This window comes from Thrips palmi, unplaced genomic scaffold, assembly GCF_012932325.1.
Source record: "Thrips palmi isolate BJ-2018 unplaced genomic scaffold, TpBJ-2018v1 HiC_scaffold_16, whole genome shotgun sequence".
Classification (NCBI taxonomy): Eukaryota; Metazoa; Arthropoda; class Insecta; order Thysanoptera; family Thripidae; genus Thrips; species Thrips palmi.
Window position 1 is genome coordinate 8856609 of NW_023144625.1, and position 17091 is coordinate 8873699.

Genomic DNA, 17091 nt, shown 5'->3' on the forward strand with positions numbered 1-17091 from the left:
TCCGAAAAAAAATGGAAAAATCATGGAGTTTTTCCGAAACTTCTGCATGGAGCTCTCCATAAATGCAAATTCTGGGCTTTCTCCGAAAAATTTCGGAATTTTGAACAAAAATGCATGCTGCACTATCACCAAAACACGAAAAAAAGGTTTGCAACCAGTTTAAAATTGAGGGAAGGGTGAACCCCTACTTTTTGAGCTCAGTTTTCATAATATAAAGGGAAAGCTACAGGATATAAGTCAAATGAGCTCGAATGAGGTTGTCCCTTCTTTGACCATTTCAGACCAAAAAAAAAGCTTCAGCGAAGTCCTCTTTAATATATTTGAGAAAAGACTTCCATTTTACCTCCCATCTGGACCCAAGGAATGCTCCGAAGAACATCTATATAAGCGCTGAGAAAATCTCTCCGAAAAAAAATGGAAAATGAATGGAGTCTCCATGAACGTGATTATAGGGTTTTTCTCCATAAAATTTCGGAGCTAATTTCTAACAGTGTGGACGACTGGCGTGCACACATGGCGGGCGACGCAAATGTCTCTCTCTCTCTCTCTCTCTCTCTCTCTCTCTCTCTCTCTCTCTCTCTCTCTCTCTCTCTCTCTCTCTCTCTTTCCCCACCCGACTATCCTGCCCCTTTTTCCCTATCTCATCTTTCATTTCCAGTCGGGGCCGGAAAGGCGGCCCCGGCAGTCCGGACGTCCGCTTCCGGTCGGCGAGACGTCCGTTTCCGGGCGATCGGACGAGCGGCGCCCTCTTCCGCCGCGTGTCGGCCCACCTTCTTCGGCCGTCAGCAGACTCATTTCGGGAGTCGCCTCCGTCGCTCGGTCTCTCTCGTGCACTGTAAATGTCCTACGGTTAAAGGCTGCACCAACATATTACGGTAGAGATTTTCTCGATAATACCAATGAAATTCGTTAAAATATCTTAAAGGTACAGTTATGAAGTCAGCTGCACCACCATGGAACATTTTCACCATAAAATGGAGAATCTTCACTGTACAAACTTTAGAGTGTGCCTATACGGCAACCCGCATCCCCACCGTGAAAGTTGTCTCAATATAATGGTAGTGCCTTGACTTTCTAGAATAACATTGAAAATTCAATGAACCTTCAAGATATTTCGCCGAATTTCATTTGTATTTTGGAGAAAACCTTCACCATAATACGGTGATGCAGTCGTTCACCGTAAGACAGAGTGTGCCCTGATGACCTTCTCCGCCACTATTCTCTCGTTGCACATCGGTCAGCTTCAATCCACATAATGTGCACACTGCACAATTTTGTACAAAACGCTTCACTTTTTTCTGCAGAACGATTTTTTTTGTACGAAACACTAAACAGATTTTGTGGCAAAATAAACGTTAAAAATTCGAACCAAAAAACTGTGACGTCCCGCGCAAAATTCGTACCTAGTCATGAAGTGTGCGACCGTCTGAGCAGACACCTCCGTGGTCTCTCTCTCTCTCTCTCTCTCTCTCCCCCCAGTTAAGTCTATCAAAGTTAAGCAAAATGAACCTCCATGGATGACAAATGAATTAAGAATTATGATGAATGAGAGAGATAAGGCCAGGAAAAAATCTCTCAAAAGTAAAGATCCCACTGACCGTAAAGTTTTCATTGATTTGCGGAACCAGGCCAAGCAACAATGCAGGAATGCAAAGCAGAGGTGCTACCATAAAATCTTTGATGGCAATAAATCAGCTAGTAAAATCTGGGCCTCTATCCGGTCACTTGGTATGGGTAAGACAAAACAAAGCTCATCAGATAGTTTCCCTGTTTCTGCAGATGAATTAAATAAACATTACCTAAATGTCTCTAAAATAGATGATAAGGAGCTAGCACTGGAAGCAGAAACCTACTAGGGCCATGAAGTGTGATACTGATCCTGAAAATTTTATTCCATTTTAAGTTTGTACCGGCCCAGGAAATTCACAAAATCATTATGAATTTCAAATCCAATGCTGTCGGTGTGGATGGGATATCTCTACGATTTGTTAAATTTTTCTGGACTCCATAATTTTTGTGCTGGAACACATATTGAATTACTGCCTACAGTCTGGCGTATTCCCGTCTCTCTGGAAGCTAGCAAATGTATTACCCTTAGCAAAGATCCTTAACCCTACTTGCTGTGCAGATTTCCGTCCAGTCAGTATTTTGTGTTTGTTTCCCAAAGTCCTGGAGAAATTGGTCCACGACCAAATGTATGATTATGTCGTTGACAATAATCTAGTTAATCCACTGCAATCAGGATTCAGAAAGGGCCACAGCACTGCCACTGCACTTGTAAAAGTTGCTGATGACATCCGTAAATCGATGGATGACAGGAAATTGACCCTTCTTGTGCTGCTTGACTTTAGCAAAGCCTTTGACAGGGTGAATCACACATTATTACTCATCAAGTTGAAAAAGCTCGGCTTTTCATGGTCAGTTATTAAGTGGCTACATGACTTCTGTCCAATAGATTTCAACGTGTTATGTCGGGAGATGAGTTCATTTCTGAATGGGCCCCCGTGGAAACGGGCGTCCCTCAAGGCAGTGTGCTTGGTCCATTACTTTTCATCCTGTATCTATTTGACATATCCGCTATTTTAAAGCACACCAAATACCACCTATACGCTGATGATACTCAACTCTATGCAGATTTTTCAGTTGATAACCTTAATGAAACTGTATCCAGGGTTAATGAGGATCTCTGTAATTTGGTTCATTACATTTCTAGTCATAACTTGTACCTTAATGTCGCAAAGACACAACCAATTATTATAGGTTCTGGCTACTATTTGAACTCGCTAAAACAACTGGATGTACCACTGGTGACTATTAAAGATGTATCAGTGCCATACTGTGAGGAAGCCAAAAATCTCGGTGTAGTCTTTGACTCCACTCTTAGTTGGCGGCAGCAAGCTAATAAGATTGTTGGTAAAGTCTTTCGTACTCTGGCTCAAGCTCGCCGAAATTTCGATTGCTTGCCTGCAACCATAAGACTCCGCATTGTTCAAAGTCTTGTCTTGCCCCATATCGATTACGCTTCAGTTCTGTTCACAGATATGAATAAAGGTATCACGCACAAAATTCAAAAAGCTGAAAATGCGTGCATACGATTCATTACAAATACTAAGAGGTATGAGCATATAACACCCGACTATGTAAATTTAGGCCTCCTAAAGCTGGCTGATAGACGCACATTGGCTCTTGCCACTCTTACTTGGAAGATTTTAAAATGCAACTGCCCTCATTACTTGTACCAAATGTTCAACTTCTCTCACCGACATCCTGAGCTGATTGTAATTCCGATACATCGCACTGAAAAAAATGCTAACTCATTTTTTATTTCTGCCTCTCGTGCCTTCAACTCACTAGGTGGTTACAAATATCTCTGCATGGAAAGTGTTGCTGCATTTAAGAAATACATTAAGCTTCTACTCAGTAACTCATATAAATAGGTAGTTTTACTGTCCACTCATCAACTCAATTCTAAATCTGTTAATCTGTAAATCTGTTATAAAATTGGTATTCTTATTTCTTTTTTTATTTTTGTGTGTGTAATTACCTGCAATGTAAGCATGACTTTTGATTTGTACCTGATCCCCAGAGCGGTGCCATACTCTCGTGGGGCTTAAGAGTCCTCTTGTATTGTACCCACTAAATAAATAAATCAATCAATCAATCAATCTCTCTCTCTCTCTCTCTCTCTCTCTCTCTCTCTCTCTCTCTCTCCCCTCTCTTGTCGCAGGAAACCCGATGACGCAAAAGGGGACGTCCGAGTTGCGTCAGGGAACGACAAAATGAAATTATAATAACTGTTCCTGCCGGGGCAGTGACAACAAGTGCGAGCGAGACGAAAACAGGCGGCCAGTCGCAAACGCGAGGGAGAGAGACAAAGCGACCGTCACGTCACTACAATGCGGATGGCCTGTTATCCCATCCACTGCCGCGGGCCCGTGCTCGTAACAGTGTGCTGTCTGTCTGTCTCGCACACCTGAAGGGCGTCCACCCTATTAGTGCGAGAGTGATTTTGCGCAGAATGAGGGAAAAATACGAGCGGTTTCTCATATGAAAATTTGACAAAAATTTCATTGGTACACGGTACACTCTCATTCCAGGAACGTGATATCACGTTGAAACGTTCTTTTGAGCATTGTTTCACATTCACTACAAACAGACACTTACAAATGCATGCTTGCAAGTACACACTTACAAACGCATGCTTGACGTCGCATAACTCCAAGCGTCAAGCATGCGTTTGTAAGTGTGTACTTGCAAGCATGCATTTGTAAGTGTGTACTTGGCCAAGCATGCGTTTGTAAGTGTGTACTTACAAGCACGCATTTGTAAGTGTGTACTTAGTAGACAGTTAGGTTTGCAGTGTTCGTTTGGGTGTAAATTGGCCAAAAACCAGCTGGTTCACATTCAAACGAACGTGACACAATGCTCAAACGAACGTGACATTTTGTCACGTTCGTTTCAACGTGAGCATACACACTAAATGTTTATGTAGAATTTTGTACGTGCCACCTGCACGATTTTGTGCATGCGGGGAATTTGCGTAAAATTATGCAGGAAATTGCATAAATTTATGCAAAACGTCACGCCGGTTTAACATCATGCATCACGGCGTACAAAATTCTACATAAACATTTAGAGTGTATCGGTGTGTATCATTTCAAAATTGTACACGACAGTGTGTGTGGCGCTACTCGCGCGGCCGGCCGTTTGCGCGCCCGACCCTTTTCCCATCGACTTGCCGGAGCCGAGCCGCGCCGAGCGGCCCGCGGCGGAGACCCGTCACGAGGCCCGCGGGACTCATCCCGGACGGCGCCCCGCCCCACCCCGCCCCGCCCCACCCCGCCCCACCCCGCCCCGCCTCACCCCGCCCCACCCCGCCTCACCCCGCCCCGCCCCGCCACGACCACCTGGTGTTTCGTCGGGAAGTTATCGCGGACCAATGGCGCGACCAGGAGGGCTTGGCCCGACGCACGCAAATGTATCGCATCGCGTTCGTTTCATCGACCCGGCGCGTAAATTGAAACGAACGCTTTTCTATTTGCGCGCCAAACTTTTCGTGTCTGCGTTGTTTGCTGTCGTGCTCCGTCATGGAAACCGAACCGGCACACAGTGGGCCAGAAGACCGACGCGGGCGGCCAAAACTCTATAGACGCGTTTCGGGCTGTAGAGTCGATAATCAGGACGAGCACCGAGCGTGTGACCCCACCAATGGATTCCTCGTTCGGAGAGCAATCCATTGGTGGGGTCACACGTTCTGTTGGAGTCCCATTTAAAGACTCTGGAGCTCAAAAGGCGCGTCGAGAGTTTTGGCCGCCTCCACCGGTCCTCTGACCCACTGTATGTGACGCGTGCGACACATGCCCTGCTTTGTCCGCTGCGGTGGTTCGTTTCCAACAAGGGTTCTATCCGCCCATCAGAAGCTATTTAATCAGTTGGAACGTTCGCTTTCTTCTACCAATAACAGGATTTAGCACGCGTTTCGATAAAAACGTCGCTTATCGGGTAAACGCGAAGTTACTGTGACTCAAAGCGAGTTGTCACTCGATGTAAACTAATTTTCACCAATGCACATGCTCAGATGCCCGACAAAACAACCCCGTTGCATTCTCCATTCAAATGCAGCAAGCGCGCGCGCGCTAACACACACACACACACACACACACCACTGAACGTACAATGTAAATGTAGTGACAGAGGAAATGACACTTCGTGGGGGCGAACACAGTGGTGTAGAGTTAGTGAGCCGTAGGTGCATAGCCAGTGCACTCGAATTGGGTGGCTGTCGCACCGCGTCAACGCGAATGGTGCGTGTGCTCCAGAGCGTGAAGTGTGTGTGTGTGTGTGTGTGTGTGTGTGTGTGTGTGTGTGTGTGTGTATGGTGTGGAAAGGCCGTCGAGATAAAGCACGCAGTGGCCGCGGGGCTGTGCCGGGCTGTGCGATGGACGGGGCAGCCATGGGGGAAATGGCAAACGGTCCCCTGTTCATATAGGCTCGACGGCCGGCGGCCGGTGACGGACGGGATGCAGACAGACAGGCAGGACCCGCGGAGGACGCTCAGGTGCGGATCCAGGACTTCCCTAAGGACAGCACTGGTGTAGCCAACTAATATAACATCACTTTCTTTTGCCCGTTGAAAGTGCAACCCTCTTTTTCCGGCTCCAAAACCAATCTTTGAATCCACCCATGCTCCCTGCAGGGTGCACCAGGCGGGACTGGAAAAGAACACGACTGGCCGGCTCGTGACTAGGCTGGCCCGTGTCAGACCCACACTCTTAAAACCTTACGAAGTATTTTGAGCATACATATAACAAACTAAAATACTTTGTTATACGAAGAAATAGTTCGTAAATTACGAAGTATTTTCTTTGTAAGCTTATGTATGCTCAAAATACTTTGTTATACAAACTACTTTTCTGTGTAAGGCCCAAAATAGTTTGTAAGGTTTTCTCAGTGCATCTGCGGATCCATTGAAAGGCAACGGACGGTTTCGGCGCCCGCTCGCTATTGGGCCAGTCTCGATACCCCCCTGCAACAAGCAGCTATCTGCGCTCACTGTCTCGATAACCGACTATCTACGCGCGCTCTCCCGACAACCGGCTATCTACATGGGCTGTCTGGATAACCGTCTATCCAACATCGGGGCAGGGTTAGGGTTGTCCTATAACGAAGCATTTTTCTCCATGACACTTAAAGGAACCCGTTCAAACCATACTTAATCTTGCTTTGACAAACTTTTGACTAGTTTTGGTAAAGATTTTGCGAGGGCAACTTAATTGGTTAGATAAATAAAAGCATTCAATCTCGCGAGGTGGAGAAAGCAGATAGACGGTTATCCAGACAGCCCGTGTAGATAGCCGGTTGTCGGGAGAGCGCGCGTAGATAGTCGGTTATCGAGACAGTGAGCGTAGATAGCTGCTTGTTGCAGGGGGGTATCGGCTGTCAGTCAGTCGGGCACCTTCAGCCGACCGATTGCGAGAGTCTGTTTCGTCACTCTGTCTCTCTTGCACTCGAGTTTTGGCAGCATTTGTGCACTTCTTTTCCAACATCACTTTCAACTTTTTTTTTTTTCAGTCAAGCTCCCCCGCAGCCGGAGGCCGAAACCACTTTGCGGCAAAATAAAGAAACACGCGGAGCCGCTCAATAGGCGAGGACAACCAAAGGAGAGAGAGAGAGAGAAAAAAAAAAAAGAGAGAGAGGGGGGGGGGCAATTCTCGTATGGAAAGACGCGCCATTGAGTGGCGAAGCGAAAGCGTTTATCGGAGCCGATGGCGTCGTAAGCCTGCAGACGGGCCCCTCGCCCTCGCCGTATTAGGGGTCTCACCTGCCGGGTGACGAGCGCGATCCCTTCCAAGCCGAGGACCTGAACACAGGCTCGGACTGGCCAGGGCAGACAGGCTGAAAAATCTGCCGGGGCCTTCGGGTTTGGGGCAAGTAACGCCACAAAGTTAGTCAAAAAGTAATTGAATCTCCGAAAGTAGCCGTTTTTGCTGAATTTGGGTGGCCACTGTGTCCAATCTAGTCGCCCTAAAAGGCCTCCGTCGAAGTCCTAGTATTCTTAATACCCTACTCTTTCATGCCCTGTATCGGGAAGACGTTGACCACAACGATTTTGGCTTTGACCGCAACGATTTTCCGACCAAGTTGGTCAAAAAGTGGTCGAATCTCGTAAATTTGCTGATTTTGCTGACTTTGGGTGGCCACTGTGTCCAATCTAGTTGCCGTGAAAGGCTTCCCTCGACGCTCTAGTATTCTTAAGACCCTACTCTTTCATACCCTGAATCGGGAGGACGTTGACCACAACGATTTTGGCTTTGACCGCAACGATTTTCCGACCAAGTTGGTCAAAAAGTGGTCGAATCTCGTAAATTTGCTGATTTTCTGACTTTGGGTGGCCACTGTGTCCAATCTAGTTGCCGTGAAAGGCTTCCCTCGACGCTCTAGTATTCTTAAGACCCTACTCTTTCATACCCTGAATCGGGAGGACGTTGACCACAACGATTTTGGCTTTGACCGCAACGATTTTCCGACCAAGTTGGTCAAAAAGTGGTCGAATCTCGTAAATTTGCTGATTTTGCTGACTTTGGGTGGCCACTGTGTCCAATCTAGTTGCCGTGAAAGGCTTCCCTCGACGCTCTAGTATTCTTAAGACCCTACTCTTTCATACCCTGAATCGGGAGGACGTTGACCACAACGATTTTGGCTTTGACCGCAACGATTTTCCGACCAAGTTGGTCAAAAAGTGGTCGAATCTCGTAAATTTGCTGATTTTGCTGACTTTGGGTGGCCACTGTGTCCAATCTAGTTGCCGTAAAAGGCTTCCCTCGACGCTCTAATATTCTTAAGACCCTACTCTTTCATACCCTGAATCGGGAAGGCTACTGACCGCAAATAGTTGGGAGCGGTAGCCTCACAAAGTTGGTCATGAAGGGTAAAAACATAATGATGATCGGGGGCCTTTTGCGGTCTTATCCGCCGGGGCCTTTTGGGGGCCAATCCGAGCCTGCCTGAACAGCCAGCCTGTTCACTGATAAAACTTGCGAGCGTGACTCCGTGCTTTTGAGCGCTTGGAGAAGATACGCTTGAAATGAAGCATACACTGGACATTTCAAATCTTCGGCGGGCTTGAAAACAGAGGGTTATACGACGCCTGAGTTTACCAGTGTGCTCTGACAATTGAAAAGTGACCACACTGAGAAAACGAGCCCCGGGAGCGCTCCTGCAGGTGCATCATGGTATGGGGTCGAGGAGGATTTCGGCAACGGATACAGCTAGAAGGACATGTAGGGGTATTTTTGGAATCGGGGCGACGAGACAAAACCAACGGTGCCAGTTTCAAGCAAATCGGAGAAGTTTGGACCCGGGTTCAAATCCCAGTGGGATATATTTTTAAACATTCCTTTTATTCGAGTTTTTGCAGATTTTCTGATGTTTTTAAGGGCGCTGATGACGAATATAACATCTATTTTGACCCCAGACTCAGGTTTAAATCCCATTAGGGTTGAACGTAGGCGAAATTTGTACATTTCTAAATGAACGGGAAGGGCCAAAGTTGCCAATGTGTATCGCTACTTTTCCTGTTATTCACCCTTTGAGTTGTAAAAGTGCACGTCTACGTCCATGAAGTGCTTGTGTACGAATGAGTCCTGATGCTCTGCTTGGAAGCATGGAAGCGTCCCACACTCCGTGTCCAACGCTTCGAAGCGGGCCGCTGCGAGCGCCTGCAGCGGGTCGCATGCAAGCCCGCAGCACAGGTGTGCCTCGCGGGCCGGCCCGCCCCGCCATTCACAGGGGTTCCGAGAGCGGCCGCGCCGCGCCATGCCAAGCCAAGCCAAGCGCACTGCCTCTCGCAGCTAGCGCTGTCACGGTGGCAGCCAAAGGGGGATGTGCGAAAGGCACTGTCCAAATTTTGGCAGTCACTTCTTCGTCATGACCATTTCAAGGCTTAGTTACCTCGCATATCTTTGACGGAAATGTCATGAATTTGTCAGTAACTTACACACCTTAAACTCTGCAAAGAACTGCTCTTTGTGATACAAGGAAAACGGCGCTGTCTGCGAAGAAAATCGTTTGTGACAGAAACAATTTTGTTTGTGACTCAAAGGGAAAATCCTCCGCAGGCTGCGAAGAAGTTCTTCACAGGCTACGAAGGATTTTTCCTTCGTATTACAAGCAAAATCGTTTGTATTACAAACGATGTCTAAAGTTGGTTGGCAAGTCGCCGTTTTCTCTGCGTTAGCAAAGCGACCAGTTCTTTTGTTTTACTTGATCTGTGTGAAAGTGATGGAAATATCAGCCACTATTTCAAAGTGACGTCAAATGTTTACCGTGCGGTATAGCACAGCAGCAAGGGAGCCTCGGCAGCATTTTCATTCCGCTCGTTTCCAACTCGCAGAACGGAAGGTGCAAGTAGATAAGAAAATTTCGCACACGTAGAAAACCTTTCAAAGTGTTTCAGGCCTCACAAAGAAAAGCAGCTTTCTGCAACAAAGTATTTTGAGCATACATAACCTTACAAAGAAAATACTCCGTAATTTACGAACTATTTCTTCGTATAACAAAGTAAGTTAGTTTGTATTATGTGTGCTCAAAATACTTCGTAAGGTTTTAAGCGTGCACCGATACCAACGTTTTACAACTGCAACGTCTTATAAAACGCAGTCCCTCCCCACTCTCGACAAATCCTCCCTGCGTTACGTTGCATTTCTAAACGCAGCCGCCTGTAAATCCTCCTCCCGTAACGTTTCCGGGAGCAGCCCCCTCTGTTAAACCCTTCCCGCGTCCCGAGCCACCCTCGCACGCAGCCCCCTGTAAATCCTTACCCAGGCAGCGCAGCGCGCCGCACCGCGCGACGCGACAAAACTGTGCAAGGCGGCACTAAAGTGGACGGCGCACCCAACGAGAGGGATCTCTTTGGCCGTGAGAGTGAATTATTGATTTCTAGTCAGGGCGCCGCCCCGGCCGCCCCGCAGAGCCCCGTTCCCTTCGCCTGATGATTTATGTACAAGGATCAAGGTCTCGGTGGGGCGGGATGGTACGGGGAAAAAAGGGGGCGGGGAGAGAGGGGTCAGCACAGAGATGAAGAGGTTGAGAAACGGCGGTCGCTTCTTTAGCAGCGGAGTGACGTATCTCATTGCTTTATTGCTATTTTGGGCCCCAGCGCCTTTTATTTCCACAGGCCGGCTGCTCTCCTCGCGTTTGCCGCTGTCTCTCTCGCACTTCTGCGGGACAGCCCGTGAGTGCGAGAGAGACGAAACGACGAGAGGTCTGTTCGAAATTGGACTGCAGTCTAGCTACAGCACGGCTGGCTCAACGTTTGTTGTCTGCACACAAAAGTTTGTACTGAGGACGACTTGCGTATTACGAAGCACACACAAAATCTATGTGTGTACTGAGTACACACATAGATTTTGTGTGCATTCTACTGTAATTTACGAAACACAGTGCAGTTGTATAATAAAACTATTCTCTAATATTACTCTGTTTTTTGTAAAATACAAATTTTCGGTTTGAATTACTAAAGAAATTGCGTCTTTTTTGCGGTTGTTTTTGTCACGTCTTTCAACTGTACCTACTGTGTCTGAAAATGTTTTGTACCGTGAAGAAAAGTTTTGCAACAAAAATCAGACGGCTTACTAGAGAATTGTTTTGTAATATAACTGCACCGTGTTTTCTAATAATACAAAAAAAAGGCTTAAAATGCAAGAGTCGTGCAGAATTTTGTTAATAGAAAGACAAATCCTTCGTACAAACTTTTGAGCGTGCTCGGTCAAAGAAATGAGTTTTACACAACATGTTTATTCACTTTTATCAACCACAACATGGGTTAAAAGAAAGAATACACAAAGTGTTACTACACAACCATCCCGTTGCCAACCAGTCCAGGCCTTCATGGCGCCCTCTCCAACACCCCGGCCCGGGATGCCCACTGCAAGACGAACGAGCAGACGCAAGATCAATTACGATAAGACACCTGCAAGCGTCCCATTATAACGCCCAAGTAGCGAGGTGACTGCTCAGGGGAAAATGTTTTCGTTCTGGACTGTAAAAAATTTTGACTGCCACTTGTTAACAAAGCCTAACATTCGTCCGAGTGTTCTTCTATGTTGAAACGGTCGACGGCCTTCTTATTAGAGGTCCATGTCACGCTCAATCTAATGTGACCTCGGATTCAAACAGACGGGACAGAATTTACAATGTACGGAACATGACGTCACTTTCGGAGCACGCTAAAAACCTTACGAATAAGGATTTTGAGCCTATGTAACGTACAAACTATTTAGTTCGTTACGAAGAAATAGTTCGAAAGTAACAAACGACTTGCTTTGTAAGCTTACGTATCCTCAAAATACTTTGTTATATGCAGCTACTTTACTTCGTAAGGCTTAATAGATCGTAAGGTTTCCAGAGTGTGAATAACAGTGTCAGTTCGGTCCGTACCAGTATCCCTCGCTAAGCAGCGGGGCGAAGGCGCGAGAGCAGAACCCGTAGCAGCAGCGCCTGCCCGCCACAAAATTGGTCTGTGCTTAAAGTTGCTATTACCCTTCTCTGTCTCTCTCTCGCTCTCTCTCTGCTAACGGTACGCGGCGCGGAGCGCTGAAATGCGTTTCAGTTTGGAACTTGAAATTTCGCCTTCCGACTCATTGGATTGGCCTGGTCTGGCTGGCGCAACTCGTGTAGAGCTCCTCCTCCCCCCCCCTCTCTCTCTCTCTCTCTCTCTCTCTCTCTCTCTGTGCCTCTCGCAGATGCAGGACCCCGGCGGAGGGGATTTAAATTATTGAAGGAGGAAAGAGTGGCTTTGCCTCAATTCTTGGTCGAGTTACAGGAACTCTAAATGCTGTACAGTGAAGATTCTCCATATTATGGTGGAAATGTTTCATGGTGGTGCAGCTGACTTCATAACATACAATTGAGAATTCACTGTAGGTTATGGATATTTTGACGAATTTCGTTGGTATTCTGGAGAAAATCTCCACCATAATATGTCGGTGCAGCCTTTCACCGTAAGACATTTGCAGTGTAGGAAATTGGGAGTGTACGCGGCATTCTTCAGAAGTCCACAGCGTGCTCGCTGGAGGGATCGCGCTCGCGGCGAACGTCGCAGCAGTGTTCAGTGGCGGATCCAGAGTCGGCCAAAGGGGGGCAAAGTAGCACTTTTTGCCTACTTACAGGGGTAAAGAGTTGCTTTTTGCCTACTTTTCAGGCGGCTATCCAGGAGTCAAGGGGGGAGTGGGCAATTGTCCTTTTGCCCCCCCCCCCCCCCCTGGATCCGCGCTTGGCAGTGTTGCGGAACAATTGGGCTCCACCTGCACTATACCACACTCTTATCGCTGCGCAAACGGAGCCACGCCGCGAGCCTCGCCACGCCGCGGCGCCTCCATTGCTTTATCGCGGCCGATCTCCTCTCCAGGAGCCGCCATATATTTATTTCAAGGGCCGCTTCGCCGGCTTCGCCCTTCGGCTGGCTGTGTTGGTTGGACCTTCCTGCAGCGCCTTTCCGTGGGCCCTCGTCGGAACGTCCCTACACTGAAAAGCCAAACGTGGTCCAGACCGCACCACTGGTCAGATGGGTGCCATTTTGACCACATCAGTTGGTGTGGTCTAGACCACGTTTGGTGTGGTCTAGACCACGTTTGGTGTGGTCTAGACCACGTTTGGTGTGGTCTAGACCACGTTTGGTGTGGTCTAGACCAAACGTGGTCTGGACCACGCCAACTGATGTGAACAAAATGGCACCCATTTTGCCACACCGTCGCCCCCCGCCCGCAGCCAAAATTTGGTGAGATGTGTCACCCGTCGAATTTCAGCGAAGAATTCACTCCAGTTTTGCGGGTTTTTGTCATTCTCTGAGCTGCTTTCACCTCCAGCGCTCCCTCGGCGTTCCGTCGCCCTCCGCTCGCAGCCTGGCTGGCGGGCCCTCGGCTCAGCCCAGCGGAAAACATAAAGCATCAGCGTATTTGCGCTGCAAGGTGTTTACACGTGCTTTATGGCAAGTCAGTGCGCAGCCACTCCGACGCCCTCCAGTGCAGTGCCACGCGGCAGCGGCTGCTTTCGAAGCGTCGCTCTGTCTCCCTCGCACTCATAGGGCGGACTGCAAGGGTGCGAGAGAGACAGAGCGACGCGGCAGGGTTCAGCCCGCCTACTGTGCCGCAGTGCTCGCGCTCGCACTCTCTCCGTCAGCGGCAAAAACACACGGCGGCCGTATTCGTCATCGTCTGGCTTGCCTTCCTGCCGCCACCCTCGCAGCTTCCGGCCCTACACCGCAAGAAAGGGCGGCCCAACCAGGCTGGGGGAGGCGAGGGGTGACCCACTGTAAAATTTTGTGTACAATGATTGTGTGAATGTGCAAGACTTCTGGCGTTTTTGCCACACATGTTGCCTACTTACAGGCGTTTTTGCCACCTGAATGTGGAATGTGGTCAAATTTTGTACAATGAATGTGGGAAGATTTATCCCCCTCGGGGGGAGGGCCTTGCCGAAAATACACTCTAAAAAACGCCATTTTACTGCAATAATTTTTGGCCCGCCCTTCTATTCAAAAAATAGGGGGAGGGCCTATGCATTTGCCTTTGTGTCTGTGTGTTGTTGTTGTTGTTGTTGTTGTTGTTGTTGGCGTCTGTGTACAAGGAAGGAGTTGAGCTAGAGTAACCAGATTTGGAGGGTACTTCAGGAGTACCGTCCAAACAAATAATCCGGTGGTGCAAATCCCGTCCGGGTCGCACAAGGGCTGCTGCAGGTGCATCATGGTTTACATGAGCGGGAGGGGGATTTCCGCCATTACTGGTGCTAGCAGGGCACATAGGGGTATTTTTGGAATCGGGGCGACGAGACAAGATGAATGGACCTGGTCCCGACCCCATCGGCCGGTTTTACAAGTTGGCCAGATCAGGATCTTCAAAAAAGGGGGTCGACCGACTAAAAAAATTTATTGCAGATTTCGATTGGTCTCAGCAAGACCTTTTCAACGAGGGGTCGGAAAGGGGGTCCAGGAGCCCGACTTCGCCTATTAGTCACATCAGGTTCTTGAAAAAAAGGGGGTCGACCGACTGAAAATTTTTACTTAAGTTTTGGATAGGTCTTGGCAAGACCTCTTCAACGAGGGGTCGGAAGGAGGGTCCAGGAGCCCGCCTTCATGAGTTATGGGAAAAAGTGCGACGGACTCGTTTTGCGCTCCTGCTGTGCCTCTATTGCAAGGAGTTGCAGTAGCATGGCCAATATGGGTATTTTCGGAATGAGGGCGAAGAGACAAAACGAAATGGGCATATTCTAAGGACAGTTGGAGTAAAAAGTGTAAGGACTATGTATATTGTGAATAGAAGGGCGGGCCTAAGTCACGATGGTACATCGATAACTTTGCTTTACCCGCTCACGGTGTGTGTGATGCGAGCGGGCCGAAGGCCCGGGCCTTCGACTGGCCAAGTTGGGTCTGATGCGAGGGCCGAAGGCCCGAGAAAAGGCCGCCGGCAGGCCAAGCTGGGCCGGCCCCCTGTCGAACCGAGTTGCCGGCGCAGCGAAGCGGAGCTGGCAATTCGGTTCGACGGAAGGGCGGGCCCTAGCTTGTTGACTAAGTTACGGTGTACGGCAAACGAGTATATTTACTTTTGAAAGCAGTCCCGACCACCCTCCGAAAGAGAAAGTCTATGTCACGAATTTTGGTTGTTCAAGACAATCCTAGGAGAACCAAATTTTCAGTCAAATAGGTCATTCTAGTCGTGGCCGAGTGAAAAAATACGTAGTATTTACTGTAAAATACTATCACTAACTTCTACCAAGCTAAGAGTCTCAAATATTTAAAGTAAAAGTGCTAAAAAGTCGTCATTCGTGATTCTTCTTGTTCTTCACTGGGCCACGACTCTAAAGGAGCCTTTTTAAAGATCGAATAATGACCTTGTTAAATAATAGTATTTGTTGAAACGACATTTTGATTGTTTCGGGATACGGGAGTGTTGGCGTCCTGGCGTCCGCTCGTTTGTCCGGCTTCGTGGTCGGGCCACTGGACTCACCCCGGCCGAGGCGGCGCCTCGCGAAGCACATGTCACAGCGAGCAACTCCGCTTCATTCCGCTACTCACCTGCAAAAACAGAAACAGACAACATGAAACTCCCTGTCCGACGCACTCTATTACTGCAGTGGGCCGCCCCTCCCTCCGTCCCGCTGCCACAACAGAAAGAAATAAAGAAACAATTTCCGGCATGGGAAACTTTTGCTAAAGTGACAACATGGTAATAGGGCGGGTGGTTGCCTGTGATGGCTATGCTTCGGTATGCGGGGGACCGTCCATATTTAACCACTCCATCCAGGGGATCATAATTCCGTCACGGATTATTTAGGGGCCCGTCGTTTCCTTTATGAAAGTTACACGATGGCAGCCTGGCCTGGCCGGGTGACGACGGTGGACGCCCACACGTTGGGCTGAATTATACACGGGGCCCACGCACACATAGCGGCACACACGCAAGCCAGAGCGCACGCACGCGCGCGCGCGCACACACACACACACACACCTTCACAGCCAAGGCATGAGAACGCCTGGACGCGGGCGATCCTCCGAGGCGGCGGCCCACAGTGGGCTAGAAGACCGGTCATCATCATCAGCAGCGCTGTTAGGCCTCACCAGACCTCTAGCGTTCGAATAAGCAACTACAGCAGGCGGCCAAAATTCCACACGAGTTTTGAGCTTCAGAAGGGACCTAACCGAACAAGGGAACTCCTACCAATGGATACCTCGTGCGAAGAGCAATCCATTTGGTGGGGTGGGGTCAAACCTTCGTTTAGTGACTCAAGAGAGCTCCAATGAAACTTTTTTAGAAATTTGAACGCTTTCACCGGTCCTCTGGCCCACGATGCAGCCACTGTCAAAACATTTTAGGTTTGGCGCCATTTTCCTGAGGAGAATCAGCCTTTCAATTGTCATCAAGTGACACCCGAAATTTTCGGAGTGCAACCCGCGTGGACCTTTTCCCCCGCTGGTCGAAGAGTAGTTTGTCACTGTATGAGAAATTACGCGGGGCTGCCACGTGTGCGTCGCAGGCTGACGGTCGGCATATGCGGCGCCGAGTTGCCTTTTTTTCCGTCGAGCGCGTTGTTTTTGATGTCGCTATGGTGTTCTTGGCGCCCGTTCTTGCTCGCCCCTTTTTGCCCTTGCCGCCGCTCCGCTCCTCACTAATGCATCAGGCAGGATAATATGTGCGCCGGCGTCCCCCGCCCCCTCAGCCTCGTCGCTGAAACCCCGTCGCCCTCGTCGCCAAAACCAGAGCAAAATTTTAGAGGGCAAAAAGCAACGGGTGGGGCAGGGGGGAGCTAGGAGGAGGCGCCCTAACCTAACCTAACCAACGGGTGGGGCAGGGAGAGCTAGGAGGAGGTGCCCGTCTACCCGCGGGCTGACTTTTTGTCGCAGGGTTATTAGGTTTTCGAGCAACAAGAGCGTTAAGAGTTTCAAGGACAAGCAGTGGACTACAAGGTCAGTAACATTCGGATGAGAGAGTTTCCCTGATTGGAAAGTGGGTGAAAGATGCTTCCTTGCCGGAGTTCAGGACATACACACGCTGTAAAACTATCTCCTAGGAATCGCCCAATATTATTGCTGGGAATTTA

General features: G+C 48.8%; 1 protein-coding gene across 1 annotated transcript in view; it reads right to left on the reverse strand.

Moving 5' to 3' along the window:
- The window catches only part of LOC117642968, a 129873-nt gene that overhangs the window by 73693 nt on the left and 39089 nt on the right, over positions 1-17091 (reverse strand). The window lies entirely within an intron of this gene.